At 39.7% G+C, this 12,759-nt stretch overlaps 1 protein-coding gene and 1 long non-coding RNA gene across 7 annotated transcripts in view; one reads left to right on the forward strand and one right to left on the reverse strand.

Moving 5' to 3' along the window:
* Fsip1 (fibrous sheath interacting protein 1) overlaps positions 1-12,759 on the forward strand; it is a 177,142-nt gene that overhangs the window by 147,611 nt on the left and 16,772 nt on the right. The window lies entirely within an intron of this gene.
* On the reverse strand, positions 551-10,253 carry LOC125613351. The gene is made up of 2 exons (XR_007343892.1): positions 9,927-10,253; positions 551-2,059 (listed from the first exon to the last, which is right to left on the reverse strand). It is a non-coding gene; the product is annotated as an uncharacterized LOC125613351 (long non-coding RNA).

The raw sequence follows: 12,759 nt of genomic DNA on the forward strand, positions 1-12,759 counted from the left end.
TTTTTCTCAGCATGTAACAATGAGCTTTAATTAACCTGCCATTAGCTTATGTAATTTTTTTTCTCCTTATTTCTAAAAAATTAGAAATAAGGATAAAAAAAAAGAATTGAGAAGATTAAGGTTTCTGTTGAAATGGAGCAAATTTGCTAGTCAAAAATCACACATATACACACAATTAGTTAACTAGTATAATATCTTAATTTCTCTTTCTTTTTTCTTGTCCTCTCTTTCAGTCCTCCTTATGGCCTACTTAGCCATATTTTCATTTTAAGTTTTTTTTCACCTATTGTAAGGTCTGTATGGCAACAAACTAAGAAGTTACTTTGTCTTTTACATGTGTATTATCAAAATACAAGTGAAATGGTTGTAACTATCCAGATGTTTTTATGCATTTTAAAATTCTTTTTTCATTTTGAATATGTGGAAACATTAAAATACTTACAATATTGTTCAGGTAATTTATATCAAGAGAGAGGAATATATTCCTGACCAAGATGGGAAATTGCTATGTATTTCCGTAGGCTCTTTATTCTTTATTTTCTTAATATAGAAAAAAAAAAAAAGCTCTGTTCCTCACCAATGGCAAAAACATCTAAAATCACCAAGTACTCACTAATCCCCCTGCCTAGCCACATATTTCCTTTTATGCTCTTCCAATTGTATTTCTGATTCTCCATTGTTCCTCCACTATTTCTCTTCAGAGTTGCACTCTTGGAAGGCAGATTTGTTTAACATGCTCTGCTGTGATGGGATTTAAACATGCTTAAAGGGAAATATGGAATTCAGTTATTAATAAGAATTTTTCTCTCCTTTGATGCTCATCTCTGGTCATATTGGTAACAAATGTTCTCCTTTAGGTCTTTGTAGAATTTTAAAACATTTTTTGGGAAAATATTAGCATATATTTTAAACACTTCTTATGAATCAGTCTTATTGAGGACTGAAAAAAGGATGAAGGATCAAGAGTATTATTTCCAGATTCTGTGATTTGCATGTTTAAGCTCAAGGGAACCTTTTCTTTTTACTAGCTTTTTTTTTTTTTAATTCACTGTAGAACATTTTTCCTACCATAGATGCAAAACACCTACAAATAAATGAAATTTTTGCAACTCTCTGCTATTCCCCTTAGTGTGGAAATATTCCAGTTTTGGCTTCAATAAAACCATATCTTCTTTTGCTCTAACAGTGCTTGCTAATAATATAAAGACAAAACCAATAGTGGATATTTGTCTTTTCCCTCTTCCTTGTTTGAAAAATTTCTAACTTAGTTACTTTTAGCAGGATTCAGAACTTGCCTCTCATCATAGAGTCTAGGATGCTCCATTATTCAGTTTCCTATTGCCTTTGGCACAGGGCATGTGCTGAACCCAGCCGATCAGGTATGCCCACTCTAAACTCAAGGAGAAGCAGGTAGAATGGAGAACCCACTCAGTGTCCCAGTGATGACAAGAACATTTCTTTACATCACAGCAGTGATGACAGTTTCAGCAGTTACCCTGTCTTATTGACGTAGTGTTGGTGCAGTTAACTCTGCCAGCTAGCTGAGTGGTCCAGCAGAAGCAACAGCCTTGAATTTTTGGCATAGTTTTTGTTGTGATTAGGTAGACTCCTGTTTGCTCCTGGTTGTTTTCAAATACCTTTTTCTACCCTTCTCAAAGATTGTGGGAATATCCAACATTGTTTCAATTCCATTTCTGCTTAAAGTGGCCAGTGTCCATTTTGTTGTTTATTCTTTGCACCTTAGAATTCTGATTGATATGGAATTTGACACCGTAAATAGAATTGCAGAGAAATGGAACCAGAAAAGTGGGATTGGTTGTCTAGCTTAGTTACAGCTGAAAGTAGTGAAAAATCCAGCTGTGCAAGGGATGAGTTTCTGGCATACCATGACATTAGGTGGCAAATCAGCAAATAAATCATCTGTGAACTTCTAGAATGAAGTGCTCATTGAAGGGAAGGCTTTTAGGAATCATTCAGGGCTTCCATAAAACAATCATGAAGGGATGAGGATGTGAAGCACTGGAGTGACATGGTGGCTGCTTCTCACAGTACCAGATGGCTGTAAAAAAGGAAATATAAACTCAAATAACTAAAAATTTCTATCTAAGCATGAATTGAAAAATAGAGACTTTCTATGACTGCATAAAAAGAATCTTTTGTATAATTTAGGATAGAAAAGGCTGCCAAGTGCAGTTATGCATGTTGCCAAATTATGGTGTCAGTAAGATTCATATCAGGTCCCTTATGTTCAAGTTTGTGCACTTAGAAAAATAATTGAGCCTGAAAACTAGAATGAGGGGTTATGGTAGGATTTGGTGAACCCAAAATATCCCAGAGTCCATCAAGTTACCCTTGCCAGCAGAAGCAGCACTTGCCCCTCTTTGATGAAATTACTCCTGTCTTGATGGAAATTTCTATTTCTTGGTAGAGTTGCATCATTAAAGTCCATTCTCTTTATGCTTCTTATGCTCCATTTCCAGATATATAACTAAACTTAGATTCCAGCATGCTTTAAAATGACAGAGTCAAAGCTAGGAGGAGATACCATATGTTGATAAAAAGTTGCAAGACTTTGCCAATTAATATTGACCAAAAAATGGGGAATATGTGTGAGAATGGAATTTGAAGGTTCTGGGTCAAGTAAAGAAAAAACACAATTTTATATGGATTGAATTTATTGTTATGGAGTACTTAACTGGATGTTCTGTGTTCAATATACTAGCACAAATAGATGGCATGGATTCTAATTGTTTGTTTGATTTAACCAAAATTTGAATCATCCCCCAAATGAGATACTAAATATACCTTTGCATATTATAGGAACAAAGAATCTAAACATTAAGGATAAGAATATTGCAAGGATATATTATGGGTATAGAGAGCCATATTCCATCTGTATGCCTTGAGTGGGTTCTGATAGAGATTCACTAAAACAAAAACTTGAAAGATTAAGTTATGAGAGGCCATTAGCATTCTTTGAGGGATAAAAGAACTGTTCTTCACTAGCCAATGATGCTGATGTTAGATGCTACAGTTGAAATGAAGCTTCTTGATGTTATTTGGCATTTTAGGAGGATGGGATAATGAAATTTAAGTAACAGCACCTTTCTCTCAGAAGACTGGGTGGCATAGCTGCCATAATAGGCAGAAGGATGGATGTTTCAGTGGGAATAACCAGCAGGGATCCTTGGAAATGGCTCCCAATAATGGGATCTCTGTGACTGAAACAGGTAGGCACTATTTCATTTTTATTAAAAAAAAAATTCCAAACCAAACAAAACTCAAAAACCAAAAACCCAAACCAACTCTGTCTTGATGGAAACTCATTGCAGTGCCAATGGGTTACTCTGTTGTTAAGAGTTTAAGAGTGGGGCTGGGGATGTAGCTCAGCTGGTAGAGTGCTTGCCTTGCATGCACAAGGCCCTGGTTTTAAATCCCCAGGATTTAAAAAAAAAAAGTTTAATAAGAGTTTTCATCTCTTGTGTAGTCTATATGACAACAAACTAGTGTTAATTGAAGATGCTGCATCCAGCATCTAACCTTTTGATATCTATAACTTAAATATGAAATGTTGTGTTAAAATAGATTGGAATGACAGTGACAATGTTTTTAGTTTTGAAACAGAATATTATTTGAATTCATATATTTTTTAAATTATAAGTATATTTAAAGATGTTTCCACTTTACTGGTTTCACAGTTATATATTCCTCATTTTAATATACTAAGTTAGTTATACTATAGCAATACATTATGGATTAATAGACTCATGGCAATCTATAAATGCAAAATTTTCAGGTTAGTCATGAAAAAATCTCTTGGATTAATTAATTAACTAGAAAATTCAGTTCAAAAATGCATTTTTATAATTTCGAAAACTAGATTAAGTTAATCAATTGTCATGACATTTTAAAAGGATAGCCTATGTGGGGAAGATTTTGGACATTAAAAATGGCAATTATAGTACAGGAGTTTACATCCAGCAAATGGAAGCATATATCTGAGTCTATTTCAGTTTTCATTTGTGCTTTTGATTTAAGCTATCACCCTTAAGTTAATTTTTATTACCTGATTTTGGGAAAATTGTGTTTCTACTCCATATACTTGAGGTTAAAACATTAATTTGAAATTTGATTAAAAGTAAACAAAGCCTGTTCATTATTTTGTTGGACTTGTAGAGACAGTTGTTTTCTGTATTACCCAATCAAAAATTACAAAGATTTGAAGCTCAATCTCCCTTTTCTCAGCCAGTATATTTTGGCATATTCAATTATGTAATGTTTCCAATAACTACTGTATTAAATATCTGTTGCACTTGTCTGTCTTTGTGCAATCCCTAAGTGTACAATATACACTTATATTAAATACGTGACTCAACCCCTGTCTTGTGCACAGGCCTGAGCTCATCCTGGCTCATCATGGAAATCAAAAGAAAAAACATTAACATGACATGATTAAAAAATGTTTATATGAAAGGTACAGATCCTATTTTTTATTTGAAGTCTTTATTTACTAATAAAGAATCTTTTAAGAAGACCTTTATCCTATAAATTCTTATGAAAAGAAATGGTTTTCTTCAATGTTTGTCTTTCTGTATAAATATGCAGCAGGTTTCCACAATTAAACCTAACCACAATAAAAAAAACTGAATATTATTCTGTTTTCATAGTAGACCAGATTAAACCTTTGTTCCTGACTTGTAGTGAATATCACAGTGATAGGTCCATAATTCAATTGGCCTTGGGATTTTTGTAAATCCAAAGGATTTTTTTTCCTTGGACAGTTGGCATGGAGTTTGCAGAGGTGTCTTTTTAACATCACCTTATCCTGAGGTGGGTTGAGTCATTGCCTGTAGAAAGTGACATGGAGAGTACCAGAAATACCTGTCCTTTCAACCAATTTGTTTATCTATTTAGCCTTGCTGTAATCTGAAATTCCGCATGTTGGGGAATTCTTTAGGGGTTAAAGCATTATCTGTTCTGCCTGAATCATAAGCAAAGTTTCATTAATTGATTAAATCATTATGTTTCAAAGTCATGAGGATTCCAAAGCAGGCCTTGGAGGGAACAGGACTCAGGGGAGAGAAAAGAGGTTGGGCCATGTCCTGGGACCACTAGTCAGTAAGGGAATTGACTAAGACCACTGAGTTTATAGAGGTATAATATCACTGAAGATGGTGGAAGAGCACCCAAAGAAGGCTCTGTGTAGTTGATAAAACTTAGCCATGTGTCCATCTTTTCCAAGACTCTGTGCCATGTATGGGACACAGAGATCAGGAGGACCTGATGCCATCCTTGAGAAACTTAATATCTAAGCAGTGAAGGTAGATGAATAAGGTGCTGTGATAGTGTAACTTGAGGTTCCAGATTTGAGGGACACAGTGGCTGGTTGTCACCAACTGGAGAGGGTCTCTTGTTCATACATTCACCTCAGGTTTATTAGGTGAAAAGAGGCTTTCAGTATAGACCACTCTTGGGTGTGGAATAAAGTGTATGGTTCCATGCTGCTGTCAGGGTGCTCACCCTGGACAATGAAGCTTCACCTACACTTTCAGCATCTGTGTTAAGACAGTTATGAGTATTAAAATGTCCTGGCTTTGTATTTTGGCTTCACCTTTTTAAATTAAGGGCCTTGCACTAGTTCTCTTTTCAGTGTAGGAAGTGATTTTCCAGCCCCCCCCTCTTGGGTAGGTGGGAGAATTGAAGGGAATAATGTGTGTCGACCTTCTTGATACATGGCAGAATGGACAGCCCTGTCCATTCCAGGACCTAACCCAGTGTACCTGACTAATGGCATGGGCTTGTTTGGACACTTGTCTAATATAGAACTTGTTGACAAGGAGGGAAGTAGAGGATTTGTCTCTTTTTGTTTTATAGCCTTTTGCAGTATGTGAAAGGAAAATATTTAAATGTATCATGAGATAATATGCATTAAGCTATTTAGATACTTCTGAATTTGTTTCTAATTCACGGGTGGCTTTTTTCAGTTTGATACCTAGAGAATTTAACTCCCATAATTTGGATTAAACATAACTTGAAACTTGTTATTTGAAGTATATTCGTATTCTCAACAGTAGCATGATTTCACTTCGAGATGGGCAAATGGAAAAGGACAGTTCACTGAGCAGCAATATTAATAGGGAGCTTCATGTTTATGTACTGACGTCAGGCTTTTTGTGCTGTACAGAATGTACAGGGGCAATTAGATGGTTTCAGATACATGTCTAGACAGGGCAAAGCTTCAGGAGCACTTGCTTAGCCCTGGGAAATACTATAGGTCACTAATTTGTGACCAGAAAGAGCTTTCCTTGATTAATGAATTAAATGTGGTAGATTTATGGTGCTAGGTTTACACCAAATAGGAAAGTTAGATCTGATGAAATTTGACAGGACTAACAGTTTGTAGAACTCGAGTAAGACTAACGCTGCCCAGCATTGCCTGATTTGAAGTACTAAAAGGGATCCAAATGACTTTCTGCCATGCAGTCATGGGGCCTAGATTTCATTCTTAGAATTACCTTTTTGGGCTATATCATTCTGATTCAAAAGGGCTCCGGTAAAAAGTGAGATTTTTCCTTGAAAGAGTTATACATTGACCTGGATTACTTAGTTTTAGGGAGAATAATGAGGAAACATCTTTATAGATAAGTTTTTTTAAAATATATTTTTTAGTTGTAGGTGGACACAATACCCACAATACCTTTTATTTTATTTTTATGTGGTGCTGAGGATCAAACCCAGTGCCTCATGCTTGCTAGGCAAGCGCTCTAACACTGAGCCACAACCCCAACCATATAGATAAATTTTGATGTGAGGGTAATAGAATATTTTTTGGTTTGGAATTGAGTATACCCAACTCAATTCCAAACTCAGGAGAGTGTGCTCAGGTGGAGAGGGCTGTGGGGACAGATGCCTTAGGGAAGGGATCAGAGAAAGGAGGGTAAAAGGGACTTCATATCTGTGTGCATGAAGCACCATGTCCCTGTGCACCATGGTACTCACAAAAACTCTGACATTGATTATTTTGGGCAAAGGCAAGAGTTTCTAGAAACCAGCCCCATTCTGGTGAGTTTCCAGTCACTAAAGTACTTTCTGGTACTGAAGACTTAATAGTGTCTGCTTGAAGTGTGGTGATAGAGATTCATATTTCAGCCTTTTCCTTGTGCTTGCTCTCTGTTGGCATCTAATGGCCTCTGTAGCCTCCAGCCCCCCAAATCTTCTAGAGGATAATGGAAATTTACTCATTGCAAATTCTAAGATTATTTGTAAAGCTCCTTTCCTGGTACCCCAGAGAGAATCTCAAAGGGGCCAATTGTACTTGGAAAGTACAGATTTCAATCTGTAACTCCCTGAGACCTTGCCTGGTCATTTCTATTTCTGGCTTCAGGTGAAGCCTTGTGCTTGTAGCCTGGTTTTGTGAAAATTCCACTGGCTCAGTGCTAGCAGCTTTACACATGTATCTCTTGCTCATTGCAAATTGTTACTTGTTAGTGTTTTTACAACTAGTTGTTAGGAGTCCGCTAGTTGCTAGTATTTCTGTTTTGCCAATTATAAGTCTGAGGCTTTGTGAGGTCAAGTAATTTGACTAATATCAAGCAGCTGAGGAGTGAGAGGGCTGCCATTCAGTAGCAGCTTCCTTCTGCTACTCTATGCTAATGTTAAGGGTATTCCCTCTGTCTATGGGACTCACTACTCTTTTCAAAAAGATAGTGTGTAAACCTAAGGACCTGGAGTGCTTTCCCAAAAGGCCATGGGAATACTACTGGCCATGGGAAAACAACATGGAGAAAGGATGCTGGAGACACATCTAAGATGTGGAGGAGTGTCACATCTGCATAGCTGGCCTTGCCTCATTCTGATTTCTCAGCAGCACTTAATGTGTGCTTGGACTCCACTTCCTTCAGACTTAAGGCTTAGCCTTGCATGCTGGCTCCTGCCTCAGAATGAGAGCAGGCCTCCTGTTTTTGCAGTGGACACACCTTAGAGACTGGACAACCTGTGGTTACCTCTTTTACATCTCATTCTAGTCATTCTTTTTCTGTTTATCTTGACACACCAACCTAAGTTATGACCTTGACTGTCTCCCCATGGTTCCATTTCATATTCTCATTCCAACTATGCTGCTTCTGGATACCCTGGAAAAATGTCCTTCCAGAGCTCCAAATGATTTTCTTCTTTGATCCTAGCCTATTGCTCTGTCACTGAGGTTCCAACAATGCCAGTAGGAACAAGAAATCAAGCCAAGAGCCCAAGGATGCTGACGCATCACTCTGCTTCCAACACCCTTGGAGATGTTAGGCATGGCTCCACAGTCCTTGCATCCAGCCAGTGCCACCATGTGAGCCTTGTTGACCAGTATGGGTGCAGCCATTGGCTCTGTACTCCCAGACCCACCCTGAACAGCTCAAGCTGCCACCCTCAAAGCCCTGCCAGGACTTGGAAATTGTCACTTATTGTGACAGTCTTAGTTTGGAACAGCAGAGCCTAAGTCAAAAAAGTTTACTTGCTACCACTTAAATGGCTAAAGCAACAATGAAGAAAAACAAGTGGGGCAAAGAAAAAGGCAAAACAAATATGAGAGCTGAATTATTGATAGGTGCATTATTGTTATTGATATACCTGCTGGCAAGTATAGCTGATTGATTTTGTGAGACATCTTCAGAGAGACACTATAAAAGTAACTGCATTTTTGGGCAGTACTTCCAGGGGGAGGAAGGGAAAGAAATTTATTCACTGGTTCCCTTTTCCTTGACCAAAGTCTTGCCCCATGGATCATTAATTCTTCTGTACTGATTATCACACACTAGTGGCTAGCTGACCATATCACACCCACCAATAATGCATACCTTAGCAGCAATAGAAAAGTTCTGGGTGGGAGGTAAGAGGGGTGTGCTGTGCTATGGGTGACATAGGGTCTGAGACAGTGGCTTTAGTATACCTTGGTTCACAGCATTGAGAGTAGGACAAGCCATGTTAGATCTGCCCAGCATAGCAGCAAGAAAGTACACAGATCTGGGTGATGGAAAAAAACTGAGTCTGGTCATTGTTGGAGCATTTTAATAGTAGTATAGTTTGGCTCCTGGATTTATTCTTGCTGTGAGGAAACTTCTTGGGAATACTAAGAAGAACTCAGTTTCCTCTTCCAGTTTCTAGGGTTGAGCATTACTCTGAGAGTCTCTTGTGTGGATAGAATACAGCTGAGTCTTTTCTCTGATTGGAGAAGAGGCACCCATATAATGTTATAATAGAGAGATGTGTCATCTCACAACAAGAGGCAGAGGAGCTGTTCTTGGAGCAACTGATGTATGTGGCACTGATCATCTCTTAGGGGCCTTCACCCATGCAAATGATTTTTATAAATGATACTAGCCAGTACACCAACAACAAAGTGAGTATCGGGATTAATTGATATGAAATAACATATTAGATATACTTCCATGGGGTGAGGTGTGGTGGGGAGGTCCCTGTGACCATACTAACTGCTCTTGCCTCTTAATGCAAATCGACATACCTTATCTCTTGGCCAAGCTTGCTTTTCTGGGAATATGGGTTAGGGGTGCCAGGCTCCCTCCATTGCTTAGCTGGAGCCTAAGCCTAATTTTACCAAAGGAGGTGATAGACATGTGACAAAAGGCCCATTCCGGTGACTTGCTCAGAACAAAGAAGATCTTGCTGTTTCTACTACTAGAAAACAGCCACTGCTGGCAATCCTTAAATGGTAATTGTTGCACAAAATGGAAAACTTCAAGTTCCTTTTCACAGTACCCTGTTAGAATCAAAATACTAAAGTTGGTCTAGCTCTCCTCTGCACACAGCCGCAGCCTCTGAATTGTCATTAACAAAAGGCAAATTCCTGGCCCCTGTTGAAATTGCAGAATTGGGAATCCTACTTCCTGCTTCTCACTCCTCCCATCCATGCCCATCCTTACCTTACATACTGGGGGTCCTGCTGGCTGCCTTTCCCTCTCATCCTTGTAGATAGAAACAGAAATCATGGATTCTTGATGCCATGGATCCAGCCTGGCATCTGGGCTGGAGGAAAAGAACCACCACAGAATTCTCAGGGGCACAGTATTCTCCCACCAGGCAAACCTATTAGCCAAATTCCTCCCTCCACCTGGCCCAGGCAAGGGTTGTTTCTGGTTCTGCAGAGTCGCTTTGACATGCTGGGTGCATAAAAGTGAGCTTTCAATACCACAACAATATTTATAGCCTCAATTCAAGAGTCCTTGCCTTGACCTATTTTGCACTCAGTGGTATTCTTTCTTCAGATCCTCCCAGCTTCTGACCTAGGGACTGACTCATTTTCCTGTTTACAGTCTTGCCTCTACCCTCACTCCTAATGTTTTGCATAGTTTCTCTGGCAATGACCTTTGGTTTCCTTTTGACTAGAGTTCAGGTTCTCTTCTGGCCAGATAGCCTCTGACTGTTCTGGTTAAAAATATGGCAGAGATCATCCATGTCTCCTGAGATCCTTTGTCCCTGATGTTACCTCCTAAGAGCAGTGCACCTGCCAGACTTGCCTTTATTGATGGGGTGGCCTTAGGATAAGAGAAGAAGGTGGAAGAATAAGTAGGTAGATGAGGCAGAGAGAGAGCTCGAAGTAAAAGAATAAGCCCATTCCTTCTATGAATCCTTAGTGTCATTGGTGCAGACATTAAAATGAACATTAACTATTTTACCTCCATGGTTTTTAGATTTGTTTAAAAGAGCCTCGAAAGTGACATGAACCTCTTTTGTCTGTATGAGCTTATTGACATTTTGACTGAGCATTGCTGTTCTGTAGTTTAACTGAAATATTTTTATTCTACCCATGAGTGAATATTTTCTGACAAGTAATTCTACTTTTGTATCTCAATTAACAATTCAATGAGGGGACCCATGCTCACAGTAGGCCCTGATCCACTGTTCCACCAATGGGGCAGACACCCACCAGAGCCTAGCCTTTGGCATATGACTGCCCCTTCCGTCCAGCATACTACTGCGGGAATCAAGCCTAGCTCAGATCTGTCCACACTGACTTGCGCAGGACCCAAGTCCAGGGTAGGTCTGAGTTTGCCAACCCCCTACCTGGGAGCCTAAGCCTAACCCACTTCCATCTTGGGACACTGCAGTCATCACCATAGCCTTCCTCACACATAGCCCCTAACTTTTTGACAACAGACAGAGCCTACAAGTAGCTGCATCTCAGAGCAGGCATCCCAAAGGGAATATGAGATCCTCTCTTGCAGCCTCATCTCTGTAAGACATTGCTTCCATCTTGGGCCACCTTAACTATTATCTCAAATTACCTCGGCTATTGCTGCCACCAACGTTGGATACAGTAGCATACACTTAGGGACACCAGCAAGGTCTGGAAGCCCAGCGTCAAGGTGAGGTACAGACAATCTTCATGGGTACTACAAGAATTGGATTAACAAAAAAAAGACCCAACAGTATGCTGCCTCCAAGAGACTCATCTCATAGGAAAAGACATCCATAGACTGAAGGTGAAGGGTTGGGAAAAATCATACCACTCACATGGACTGCAGAAGCAAGCAGAGGTTTCCATCCTCATGTCAACTAAAGTAGACTTCAAACTAAAGTTAATCACAAAGGATAAAGAAGGACACTACATACTGCTCAAGGGAACCATACACCAACAAGTCTAAACAATTATAAATATATATGCCCCAAACAATGGAGCGTCTACGTTCATCAAACAAACTCTTCTCAAGTTCAAGAGTCAAATAAACCACAACACAATAATTTTGGGTGACTTTAACACACATCTTTCATCACTACATAGATCTTCCAAATAATAGCTGAACAAAGAATCTATAGAACTCAATAATACAATAAATAACTTAGACTAAATTGACATATATAGAATATTTCATCCTTCAATGAGAGAATATACTTTTTTTCTTAGTAGCACATGGATCCTTCTCTAAAATAGACCATATACTATGCCACAAAGCAGCTATTAGCAAATACAAAAAAGTAGAGGTACTACCCTGCATTCTATCAGATCATAATGGAATGAAATTAGAAATCAATGATAAAATAAGGAATAAAATCCACTCCAACACCTGGAAACTAAATAATATGCTACTGATTGAATAATGGGTTACAGAAGACATCAAGGAGGAGATCAAAAAGTTTTTAGACGTAAATGAGAACACAGATACAACATATTGAAATCTCTGGGACACTATGAAAGCAGTTCTAAGAGGAAATTCCATTGCAAACTTCATTCCTTAAAAGAAGAAAAAGTCAACAAATAAATGATTTAACACTACATCTCAAAGCCCTATAAAAAAGAAGAACAAATCAACACCAAAAGAAACAGAAGACAAGAACAGGCCCAGCAGCCTGCTGAGGGGCAGAGCCGCCCCCTCCCCCCGCGCCTGCAAGGTAGGCGGAAATGTGACCACCCACAGAACAGGCGCAGTGGCCTGCTGAGGGGCAGAGCCGCCCCCTCCCCCTGCGCCTGCAAGGTAGGCGGAACTGTGACCACCGGCAGAACAGGCCCAGTGGCCCGCGGAGGGGCAGAGCTGCCAACCACGCCTGCAAGGTAGGCGGACCTCCGACCCCCTGGCAGAACAGGCCCAGCGGCCTGCTGAGGGGCAGAGCCGCCCCCCGCGCCTGCAAGGTAGGCGGACCTGCGACCACCAACGGAACAGGCCAGACCTGCAACCGACAGGCAGAACAGGCCCAGCGGCCTGCAGAAGGGTAGAGCCGCCCTCCCCCCGCGCCTGCAAGGTAGGCGGACCTGCGACC

The sequence above is a fragment of the Marmota marmota genome, unplaced genomic scaffold (assembly GCF_001458135.2).
Source record: "Marmota marmota marmota unplaced genomic scaffold, marMar, whole genome shotgun sequence".
Lineage (NCBI taxonomy): Eukaryota > Metazoa > Chordata > Mammalia > Rodentia > Sciuridae > Marmota > Marmota marmota.